Genomic DNA, 11,181 nt, shown 5'->3' with positions numbered 1-11,181 from the left:
ACATACACGTGACTCAGAAAACAAGTGAAAAGCTTCAACGAACGCGCTGAAGCCCTGGCGTGCGCGGAAGCTGCTTGTCTCTGTGATCGATCTCTCTCTCTTGGAAATCCAATCCTCATCTATGTCCCCAAATCAGAATCTGGGCGTCTCACCTCTGCCAACGCCGAGATGCAACAGCCATCGGACATCGCCGATTCCGGAATCACCATCCACGCAAGGTTTGCCTGCTTAGTTGTCTTCTTTTTCCATCGGTTCAATTCAGAAGATTACTCGGTTTTTGTCTTTGAAGAATCTTAATCAAGAAGCTTGGAAGCAATTGGGTTTTGGGGTTGATACATCTGGCATATCACCACATGCTCTCCATTTGTTTGCTGAAATGTCACACTCATGTTGGGTATGCAATGGTGGTACTGCACTTCTTGATTTTGATCTTGGCTACTATATGGGCATTCAAGACAATGGTGGTGGTGAGTTTCTCACGAGTTGCTTCATTGAAGGGTTGATGACAGAGCTTCGCCAGGACTTGTACTTGCTTTGTTTTGTTTCTGTTCAAGAAGCCTCTAATGATTGTGCAACAGAGTTTTGGTCATTTATTTCTTTTTGAATTTGCAATAGTCATGTTAATTGTATCAAGGTTTCTTCTTTCTGTTGTTTATTGTGTGCTATTCATAGTTTTATACCAATTATCGCACATCATTGGTCATGAATCTTTGCAACCTTTGAGTTGGATTTTTCTGATTACATCAAGTGCTTATTCAGAAAATGGCAATTGTCCTTTACACAAAGAGTCCGACTGGAAAGAAGCTGGATATCATGACAGGCCAATCGCATGCTGTGTTACACTCCAAATAACACGGTGCTTCCAGTTTTTGATTGTGTACTGACATTGAGAGGGACAAGTTATGTGCCATTTATAGATGACATTTGGAATGTCGAGTGGTATTTTTGCTTTTCAAGTGTTGTATTAATTTGTTTGAGTTTTAGATAACATGTTATTTGTGTTAGATTTAATGTGTCAATTTCTGTTACAGAATTATGATCATGCAATTTTTTTTTCAATGTAAGAGTACTGGGATGGATGCTTGCTTGGGCATTCTTCTCATTCTCTTTTCCACTGCAGATTATAAGCTTAGATGGGTCTGCTTCAAGAAGCTTTGTTATATTCATAATCAGCAGTTTATTTTAGTTGCTTGCAGTTTTTCGGTGCTCTCCTCTTCATCTCTGCTTTTCTCATTAATTCATTTATTTAGAGTTGTGTCCAGGTTAGGCTTTGATTTTTGTTCTTCTTTTGTTTTCTCAGGGGATTCTTTTGGCAGAGGAATTGAAGGGTTAGAAGCAGTTAGGTGAAGAAAATGTGAAGAAAATGCTTTCTTTGAGTTACTTCTATTTCAACTTTCTGTGAAATTCCCTTTTCATTTGACTAAAAATGCTCTGACCTTCTAATGCAGATCTTCTAAGAAAGAAACAAATTGGATGATATTTAATCCAAGTTATATGATCTTTATATGATGAATAAATTATTTTAGTATTTGAACCCAAAGATTGAGTCTTTGGGTGACTATGCCTTTGTTTGTTTGTTTAAACTTATTTATTTGTTTGCCATATCAATAGCTTCATTTTGGTTTATTACGAAGCATACATTTGGTATGTGATTTGGCAATAGAACATAAATTCAGCCACTATTCCTGTTTTCATTAGTTGATATTAGTTTTGTTCTTTAAACTATCTATTCTGTTTTGTTGTGCATAATGGATGAAGTCAAAAAATTTCAGAGGGGAACAATTAAGAGATAAAGCTGTGAAGCATTTAAGGTATATACATTACTAATATTTGCAAAGGAGGAGGACACAACCAGGAGGAAATTGTTGACGAAGTTAAAGGATCTTCACAGGCAACCAGCAGTTAGATTACACACAACAGGTTGTGAGAACAAAACATGTTTAGCAGACAAACATACAAATTCCACGAAATAGCAGATGATTGTCTTTTTAGCGGAGAAATAATTAGTATAGCTCTACTTTTTCTTTTCTTTTCCTTTTTTGGGTAAAGAGTTAGTTTAAGTACAGAGTTGCCGTATGAAATTTGTTAATGTTTTTGTGTGATATCTGTTTTCTCTTTGTATAAAAAGCCTTAAAGGCTTCTAATATTTCCATTTTCCCAATTGAACTCCTATATTAGTCCCTTTTCCTATAATAGGAACATTTGGTTGCAATTTTTTTCTTTCCTGTTCTGTATTCAGTTTAAGTTTCATGCTTCGTGATTGTAATTTTTTAATTTTATTTTAAACGAAAAGCGATAATTTTCTTTTTTAGTTGCACTATTATTTACTTCAATTTGGGTAATTGTCATCATAGAATTTGATTGGTTGTATTTTGAGGTTCTTTCATTATTTGGTTGTTCATTCTAATTACTGTTTTTTTCTTTCTTGCTGTTCAAATTTGTAGATTGTGCAATTTTATGATTTCTCTTGCGTCTAATTTTTTCCATTTTTCCTATTGTAGGTGCACAAATGGCAAGGAAGGTGCACATCACTGCATTGGTTACTGAAAAGGAGTATGGATACATGTGAAAAAACAAATAAAGGAAATTTGTACTGGATAATTTGTCTTTGTGCCAAAATCATGAGTTGCTTAGGTGAAATACAAATCTGTTTTTATTATTTGATTGTGTCTTCTGAGGGATGGTGCCAAGGTATGCGTTATTCTCTGTGAAAGGAAAATCTGTTTGAGAAACCAAAGTAATTTTATATTTATTCTGTTCTTAATAATGGAAGCAAATTTAACCTTTTGATGAACCGTGATTCTAATATATTACACCACCTAACCTCACCATTTAGCTAACCCTTTGGGCTTAAGAATTGGTGTTTATATGGGCTTGTGTTTATATGAAACAATAATATGACAATTAATATAGCAAGATATAACGTGTGGCGCAAGTGGTCTTGAGTTGTGTAGAATGAAAATATTAACTTTTAAAATGATACCTTTGTATACCTTTTATTTATACTTTTCTTTCTATTCACTTTTAATTGATCTTAAAAGTTCTTTTTTTCAATAATTTGGTAACATATGTTCTATTGTATTCATTGATAACCTTTATAAAAATAAATCAATTATCATAGTTGACCATGTTGAAAAGATTTTAAACAAATGGAAGAACTAATTTAAATTCATCTTTGTATTTATTGATAACAATTATCATAGTTAGGGACTAACATTTGTGTACTCTACCGTATTACAAAATATTTTAGGTAAAGTGTTTTCTTTGTTTATGTTTCTTTTTTGAGATCTTATTTCTTATTTATGTGACATGTAGTCTTGGTTAGAGAAAATAGATGATATGACATTTAATTTTCTATAGCTTTTAGGTAGTAGTAGATTATCTGTATTGTCATTGCAAATGAACACACACAAAAAAGAGGTCCTCTAGCCAAAAAGAGGAAATTTGGTGATATTTACATACATTATAAGAGTGTCAGCCGATCAGCCTTCTAGTAAAAATGACAAAGTTAAAGACCAAAAGAAGGGCATAATCCAATTGCATATTGTAAATTAAGAATTGCAAACAGACGTTACGAAATTGCATACTATATATGCATTGCATATTGTAAAATAAGAATTGCATATAGTTGCTACAAAATTGCATACAGGTATATACAAATGCATATTATTTACTGAGAATTGCACACATGTGCTATCAAATATGCGATATATGCCCAAAAACAATTAAACATGGCTAAATTGTTGACTTAATCCTTGAACTTGTACCCAAGGGTTGCGTTCATTAATTAAAGATTCCCATTCCTGGAAAAATGGGCTCAACTAACTTACTTTTTCAAACAAACGGGCTATTTGTTCACGCAAACGTAGGGGTTGTGTTCGTTGAGCAAAGTTACCCGTTCTCCGGAAAAATAGACCCAACTAACTTTATCAAACAAACGGGCTATTTGTTCACGTGAATGCAAGGGTTGCGTTCGTTGAGTAAAGTTACCCGTTCCTCGGAAAAATTGGCCCAACTAACTTACTTTTTTAAACAAACGGGCTATTTGTCGACGCTAACGCAATGGGTTGCGTTTGTTGAGTAAAGTTGTCCATTCCCGGAAAAATGAGCTCAACTAACTTACTTTTTCAAACCAAGGGGTTATTTGTTCACGTAAACGCAGGGGTTGCGTTCGTTAATTAAAGTTGCCCGTTCACAGGAAAAATGGGCTAAACTAACTTAGTTTTTCAAATAACGGGCTATTTGTTCACGCGAATGCAGGGGTTGCGTTCGTTGAGTAAAGTTCCCCGTTCCCCAGAAAAATGGCCTAACTAACTTACTTTTTCAAACAAACGAGCTATTTGTTCATGTAAACGCAGGGGTTGCGTTCGTTGAGTAAAATTGCTCGTTCTCCGAACTCGTTCAAACAAATGGGCTTTTTGTTCACGCGAACGCAATGGGTTGCGTTCGTTGAGTAACGTTGTCCGTTCCCTGAAAAAATGGGCCCAACTAACTTACTTTTTCAAACAAACGGGCAATTTATTCACGCGAATGCAGGGGTTGCGTTTGTTAAGTAAAGTTGCCCATTCCCCGGAAAAATGGGCCAAACTAACTTAATTTTTCAAACAAACGGGATATTTGTTCATGTAAACGCAGAGGTTGCGTTTATTGAGTAAAGTTGCTCATTCCCCAGAAAAATGGGCCCAACTAACTTACTTTTTAAAACAAACGGGCTATTTGTTCACGCGAATGCTGGGGTTGCGTTCGTTGAGTAAAGTTGCCCGTTCCTCGGAAAAATGGGCAAAATGAACTTACTTTTTCAAACAAACGGGATATTTATTCATGCGAACGCAAGGAGTACATCTGCTCCATTTGGATTTAGTAGATTTTCTATCTCATTCTGTCAAAGATTTTCTATCTCATTCTGTCAAAGATTTTCTTCAATATGGTAGTATTTTTGTTCAAAAATTTTAAAGATGTCTTAAGCTATCTTTAGTTTGCACACAGCCGGTCGGCTTTTGCATTGTAAACATACAATTGCATGACGTTGATGCAATGCGAGAGTGACTGTGCGCAAACCCCTAAAAAGGAAAAATGGATCTTCTTTTTTTTTTTTTTTTTTTATACTGGCATAAGTAGACCTATTTTTTGTACTATCAAATGAAAGGTGCGAAATGATCCTTGCAAAGTTCACATGGACGCAAATCATGTGGAACATGGTTACAGAAGTTAGTCATAACATGAACTTTGGGATCATTTGGATCCCAACCTTGCTGTTTTGGGTTGTTGACAACGTGAGGTTGGTTTGAAGAGGAAGCCATGCATTTGTAATGGATAGAGTCAAAGAGGCAATCACTCAAATGCCATTTTATAATAGAATGGAGGGTTTCAAATGTTAACGCAAGGGTTATCCGGAAAAATTAACCCAGCCAACTGACTTTTTTAAACTAACAGAGTATTTGTTCAGACGAACGCAATACGTGCATTCCTGGGGAATAGTTACCCGTTCGCCGAAAACATGCCCCAACCACCTTACTTTTTCAAGAAAACAGAATACTTTTTGATACGAACGCAACAGGTGCGTTCGTTGAGGAAAGTTTTATGTTCGCCAAAAAAATATATCCAACAAACTTATTTTTTCAAACAAACGGGGCGTTTGTTCTAGCGAAGGAAAGGCTTGCGTTCGTTCAGTAAAGTTACCCGTTCCTCTAAAAATGGGCGCAACCAACTTACTTTTTCAAACAAACGGGGATTTTGTTCAAACGAACGCAAGGGTTTGCTTTCGTTCAGAAATACTCGACGTTCCGCCCAAAAAAAAAGCCAACATAGTTACTTTTTTAAGCCAACAGGGTATTTGTTCAGACGAACGCAATACGTGCGTTTCTGGAGAAAAGTTACCCGTTCGCCGAAAACATGCCCCAACAACCTTACTTTTTCAAGAAAACAGAATACTTTTTCACACGAACGCAACAGGTGCGTTCGCTGAGGAAAGTTGTTTGTTCGTTGAAACAATATATCCAACCAACTTACTTTTTCAAACAAACGGGGAGTTTGTTCTAGCGAACGCAAGGGTTGCGTTTGTTTCGTAAAGTTACCCATTCCCTTAAAAATGGGTCCAACCAACTTACTTTTTCAAATAAACGGGGAGTTTGTTCAAACGAATGCAAAAGTTTGCTTTCGTTCCGAAATACTCGATGTTTCGCCGAAAAAGAAGGCCAACATAGTCACTTTTTAAAACCAACATGGTATTTGTTCAGACGAACGCAATATGTGTGTTCCTGGAGAAACGTTACTCGTTCGCTGAAAACATGTGTCAACTACCTTACTTTTTCAAGCAAACGGATTACTTTTTCACACGAACGCAACAGGTGCGTTCATGGAGGAAAGTTTTATGTTCGCCGAAAAAATAAATCCAACCAACTTTCTTTTTCAAACAAACGGAGTGCTTGTTCTAGCGAACGTAAGCTTTGCGTTCGTTTAGTAAAGTAACCCGTTCCCCTAAAAATGGGCCCAACCAATGTACTTTTTCAAACAAACGAGATATTTGTTCACACGAACGCAATACGTGCGTTTCTTGAGAAACGTTACTCGTTCGTCGAAAAAAAGTCCTTAACGACCAGACTTTTTCAAACAAACGGGGTACCTTTTCATACGAAAGCAACCGGTGCGTTGGTTGAGGAGTGTCGTGTTAAGGGGCAATAAATACCCAACTAACTTAGTTTTTCAAACAAACGGCGTTTTTGTTCAAGTAAACATAAGAATTACGTTGGTTCAGTAAAGTAACCTGTTCCCCACACACAAGGGCTCCACCGACCCATTTTTTCAAACAAACGGGTGTGTCTTCAACCGAACATAAGGGGTTGTGTTTGTTCAGAAAAATGCCACGTTCCCCCGAAAAATAACCCAACAAACTAACTTTTTCAAACGAACGTGATTTTTGTTCGCACTAAAGCAAGGGTTTCGATCATTGAGGAAAGTGGCATGTTCGTCAGAAAAATGAGTCCAACCAAATGACTATTTCTAATCAACCTAGTGTTTGTTCAAGTGAACGCAAGAGTTGCGTTCGTTCAGTAAATTTTATCGCTCCCCGGAAAGATGGGCCCAACCAACTTACTTTTTCAAACAAACGGGGTATGTGTTCAACCGAACGCAAGTAGGTGCGTTTGTTTAGAAAAATTTGACGTTCTCATGAAAAAGGAACCCCAATCCAAACTACCAAATACCAAATACCAGGTACCAACTACAGACGAATGATTATTTAAGGAGTTACTTCCTATATATTTCAACTCAAAGACTTCCACCTCTTTTACTAATAACATTACTTATACACAACCTGAGAGAGAAAAAAGAAAACCCAAACAATGTCACATTCAATGGTTGGTAGCTGAAGAGGCTCCTCAACGCCTAAGAAGAAGGGGGTGGGTGATGATGATGGTGTTGATTCTTCGTATTATGTCCATCACCAAGTGAAACGAGCCCATGATGTCACAAAGCCTCCTACTGAGGCTAGTGACAACATCTTTCATGAAGGAGATTCAATCACCAAGTATGAAATTTACAATGGCGGGATTGAGATCGGCTTTGAGTGCTGGTTCAACTAAGTAGGACAAAATCGAGGTATACGAAGCAATTGCTATTTTGGAGAAGCGAGCTCCGTGAAGCATCGGTATTTTATGATTTGCATTGTGTTGTTTGTCATAATTTTGGATGTAATTTCAGATGTTATAATTTCAACCGTAATATCGAATGTTAAATGTTATAATCAGTATGGTAGAATAGTTTGAGGTTTTAGTTTTGTAACAAAAAAAAAACCCATAAATATGGTTAGGAGACCTTTATTATGAATGAACTAGGAACTCCTGTTTCGTAAATGAAGTCTGGGCCCCAGATATGCTATAATGTTCCCTTGGTGGCAACAAAAAAACTCATGTGTGCAATGTTTTACACGAAGTACATAATATGCATTTGGCCGTCATGTAATGCAATTGTACATGATATAATGCAAAAACAAAGTCCCCTGTATGCAAAACGGGATAAGTACATGCAATTGCACTACCTTAACCATCAACCCTACGTGCATGCAGTTACACTAAATGTAATTACATTTCAGTGTTTGGGGCTTTCCGATCGTGAAATGTTTGGATGTTGTGAAGAAAACCAAAAAAGCATTTGTAAGCAAACAATGGAATTCAATTACATGATGTGCAACAGTCGTGCATGCAATTGCACTTGCTATATTACAAAAGAACCCCGACTGTGCGCAAATAGGGATATATACATGCAATTACGCCTAATTTCTAAAGTGTAATCCTTTACGACCTACTGTCAAACTTTCTACTTTGCCTGGGAGCGTGTCATTGGCTTCCTTGCGATGGGATGATGAGGGATGGATGGACCATGTTGGGCCAACATGTCAAGTTCCTCGTCGACAACTCTTCGAGCGGACTCCCTTACTTCCTTTAGACGCTTGTTTTTTGGGTTCTTCAGCAACGATAGTGCAACGCGAACCCGCTCGCTTGCATGTTGAAACTGCAAATAAAAAACAACCCATCAAAGAAATGATGAAAAAAAATATCTGACATGGAAGACAAAAGTATGAAACGAAATTTATGCCGACTCACTTTATTGGAACCGTGTGATGTGCATTCAATATCTTCTAGCCAATTCATGATGAAGATACCACAATCGCATCCATTTAGTTGTCTGCGGGCCTTGTCAGTTCGCACAATGTTGAATTTTGCAAACTGCCATCCTTTGTCAAAATATTTGACAATCTCATCATTATAAATGTAGTCCAAAACTTTCATCTACACCACAATCAATTCAAATCAATTCTTAGTCGGGATGTTAGGAGAATAAAAATACAAACCAAAATTAGGTAAATTAAACTTACAATTCGTTCCGCTAATTGATAACGAGATGCGTTGTATTTAGCACCGGGGAGGCTATCCCATAGTTCAACCTTTTTATCACCCATAAGCACCACTAGCAAATACCAATGACTCCCAATTCGATCCAAAACGGGAATGAAAATCTAGGAGCACAATGACTTGCTTAGAAAAACATGCGTATACAAAAGTGCACTAAAGATATTGTAAAAAAGAACTTAAATCGATACCTTCTCGCACTTCTTAAGGCCTACGGTGAACCGTTTTGAGATTTCCCTTCTAAGTTTGACACCCAATTCAAAAAGTTTCCCATCACTTGTATTATTGACTTGCTCCTACATTCACATATAGTGTAAGCGTAAATTCATTTACTAAATCACAAACTATAATAGTTTGAAAAATATGAATGCTTACCGACATATATGTGTGGAAGTACCAATTCCCTGACCCCTTTTCTTGTAGATAATAGACTTGCACGTTCAGTACTCTATCATTAATCCACATTTCGGGCCTCAGGCACATGAACTCATCTCTCGTGACATGATGTTCGTTTTCTATTTCAATTATAACTTCCTCACTAAAACGAAAAAAGAAAGCAATTGTTATAATTAAATTCACGTACGCGACAACATATAAGGAATTTGGTCAATTTCATAATTCAACATTTGTATGTAAGTAGTTACCTTGAAAAGTTGTTAGACCTAAAAATATAACTGAATAATTCAAAATCGGAGTCTTGTAAGTCCTCGGGTTTTAATTTGAAAGGCCCAATTTTAATCTTAGACGACGTCTTTTGCACAGCCTTTCCTTTTGCATTTGACGGGTCAACCCATGGCTCTCTACAATGAAGCCCTGGACGCCTTTCAGCCGTTCGACGTGTTTGAATTCGACTTTGATCACCACGGGCCAATTTTGTGAACTTCCTCTTTTCCACGCCAAATTTCAACTGTGGAAAAGGGAATCCAAATATTACAGTTTGAAAAAAAAAAAAAATCAGTATTTTACAACTATGTAAATAAATGCGTACTGAATAAACGTAAAAGATAACAACAAACTCGATCTTGAAACTCCTAATCGCTCATCATACCTCAGGTTCACTGAAAGTCTGTCCATCAGGTAATGGCGTCCAAGGATTGTTTACATGAACTGGACCTTTCTCCTTTAATTTCCTAGATTCTTCACCCTTCTTCTTCACAGCATTCTCACCACCTTCATCTCGTATTTTCGGTGGCCCGTCCTCCTTAGTTTGATTCACATCTTCATGTCTTGTGTCTTTCATAAAGGACCTCACTTCACTCATTACCTTGTCAGTGAGTTCCAACACTAAGCGCTGGACCTCTGCCTGTATTATCTGGCCCAAAGCAAGTCCTTCAATTGATCGCTTCACCTCTGCCTGTATTACTGGAGCCAAACTGATAGAAACTTCTTGAACTATTCTTTCAACGTTTACTCCAGACACTTCATTTGTTCGACGGTGCTGTGAAACAACCCGCACAGTAGGACTATCAAACCCACCTTGCTTGATAAGCCATCTAATCATTTTTCACACTGAGTTATTGTCCCAAGACACAATGGGATCCAAAGACTTATCAACATATACTCCACCATGGACAATTGAATCGAAATACAATAGTTGAAGAAAAAGCAATGACCCATTTACATATGCAACTTTCTTCGCTTTGAACGACCTAACACCTTCACATAAGAAGTTGAATCCATGGTCGGCCCAGTTCTTGGTCTCTATCTTCCCTGGGATCGTCAAGAAAGTTAAATATTTCCCGGTCACTGATAGTGAAGATGTGGGGCAAAGTATAGTGCCAAGTGCAAACATCACAAATCGAACTTGAAAGTCCTCATTCGCATTTTTGCACTTTTCCAATTGTTCAGCTAAACCCTTTACTAATACTCTTTTGCCATTTCCACCGAAACTCTTGACTAATTGTTTCACCTTTTCATCTTCTACCGGCCTGTCGAGTTGAACATCCTCGCCGGTGTTCTTAAGACCCATAACACGCCCAAACTCATCGGCACTTATTCTAATCACATTGCCGTGCAGTTCTATAGAAGACGTATCAGGATTGAACTTTTGAATCAAAAAATGGCATAATTGGCGGTGTAAACGAGTGCACGACAAAGATGACACATTACCGAACCCAATAGCCTTAATTGCTAACCGCTTCTCATTTGACAATTTTTCCACCGTACGATGGAATCGGTCCGGGCTGCATCTAGTTATACAACTCATCTCATTCACTGAGTCGTTTACTTGCCCGCTTGAACCTTCTAAGGCAGAACCATATGTTGCCTTCTCTGT

The 11,181-nt window shown here is 37.4% G+C and overlaps 1 long non-coding RNA gene across 1 annotated transcript; it reads left to right on the top strand.

The window, feature by feature from the left end:
• The first annotated feature begins 1,300 nt into the window (after positions 1 to 1,300).
• Positions 1,301 to 2,659, top strand: LOC117612526. Its single transcript, XR_004583416.1, has 2 exons — positions 1,301 to 1,343; positions 2,502 to 2,659. It is a non-coding gene; the product is annotated as an uncharacterized LOC117612526 (long non-coding RNA).
• The last annotated feature ends 8,522 nt before the right edge of the window (positions 2,660 to 11,181 follow it).

Source organism: Prunus dulcis, unplaced genomic scaffold (genome assembly GCF_902201215.1).
Source record: "Prunus dulcis unplaced genomic scaffold, ALMONDv2, whole genome shotgun sequence".
In the NCBI taxonomy this organism is placed as follows: Eukaryota; Viridiplantae; Streptophyta; class Magnoliopsida; order Rosales; family Rosaceae; genus Prunus; species Prunus dulcis.
Note: the sequence above shows the minus strand (reverse complement) of the source record. Positions and strands in the feature narration are given on the sequence as shown.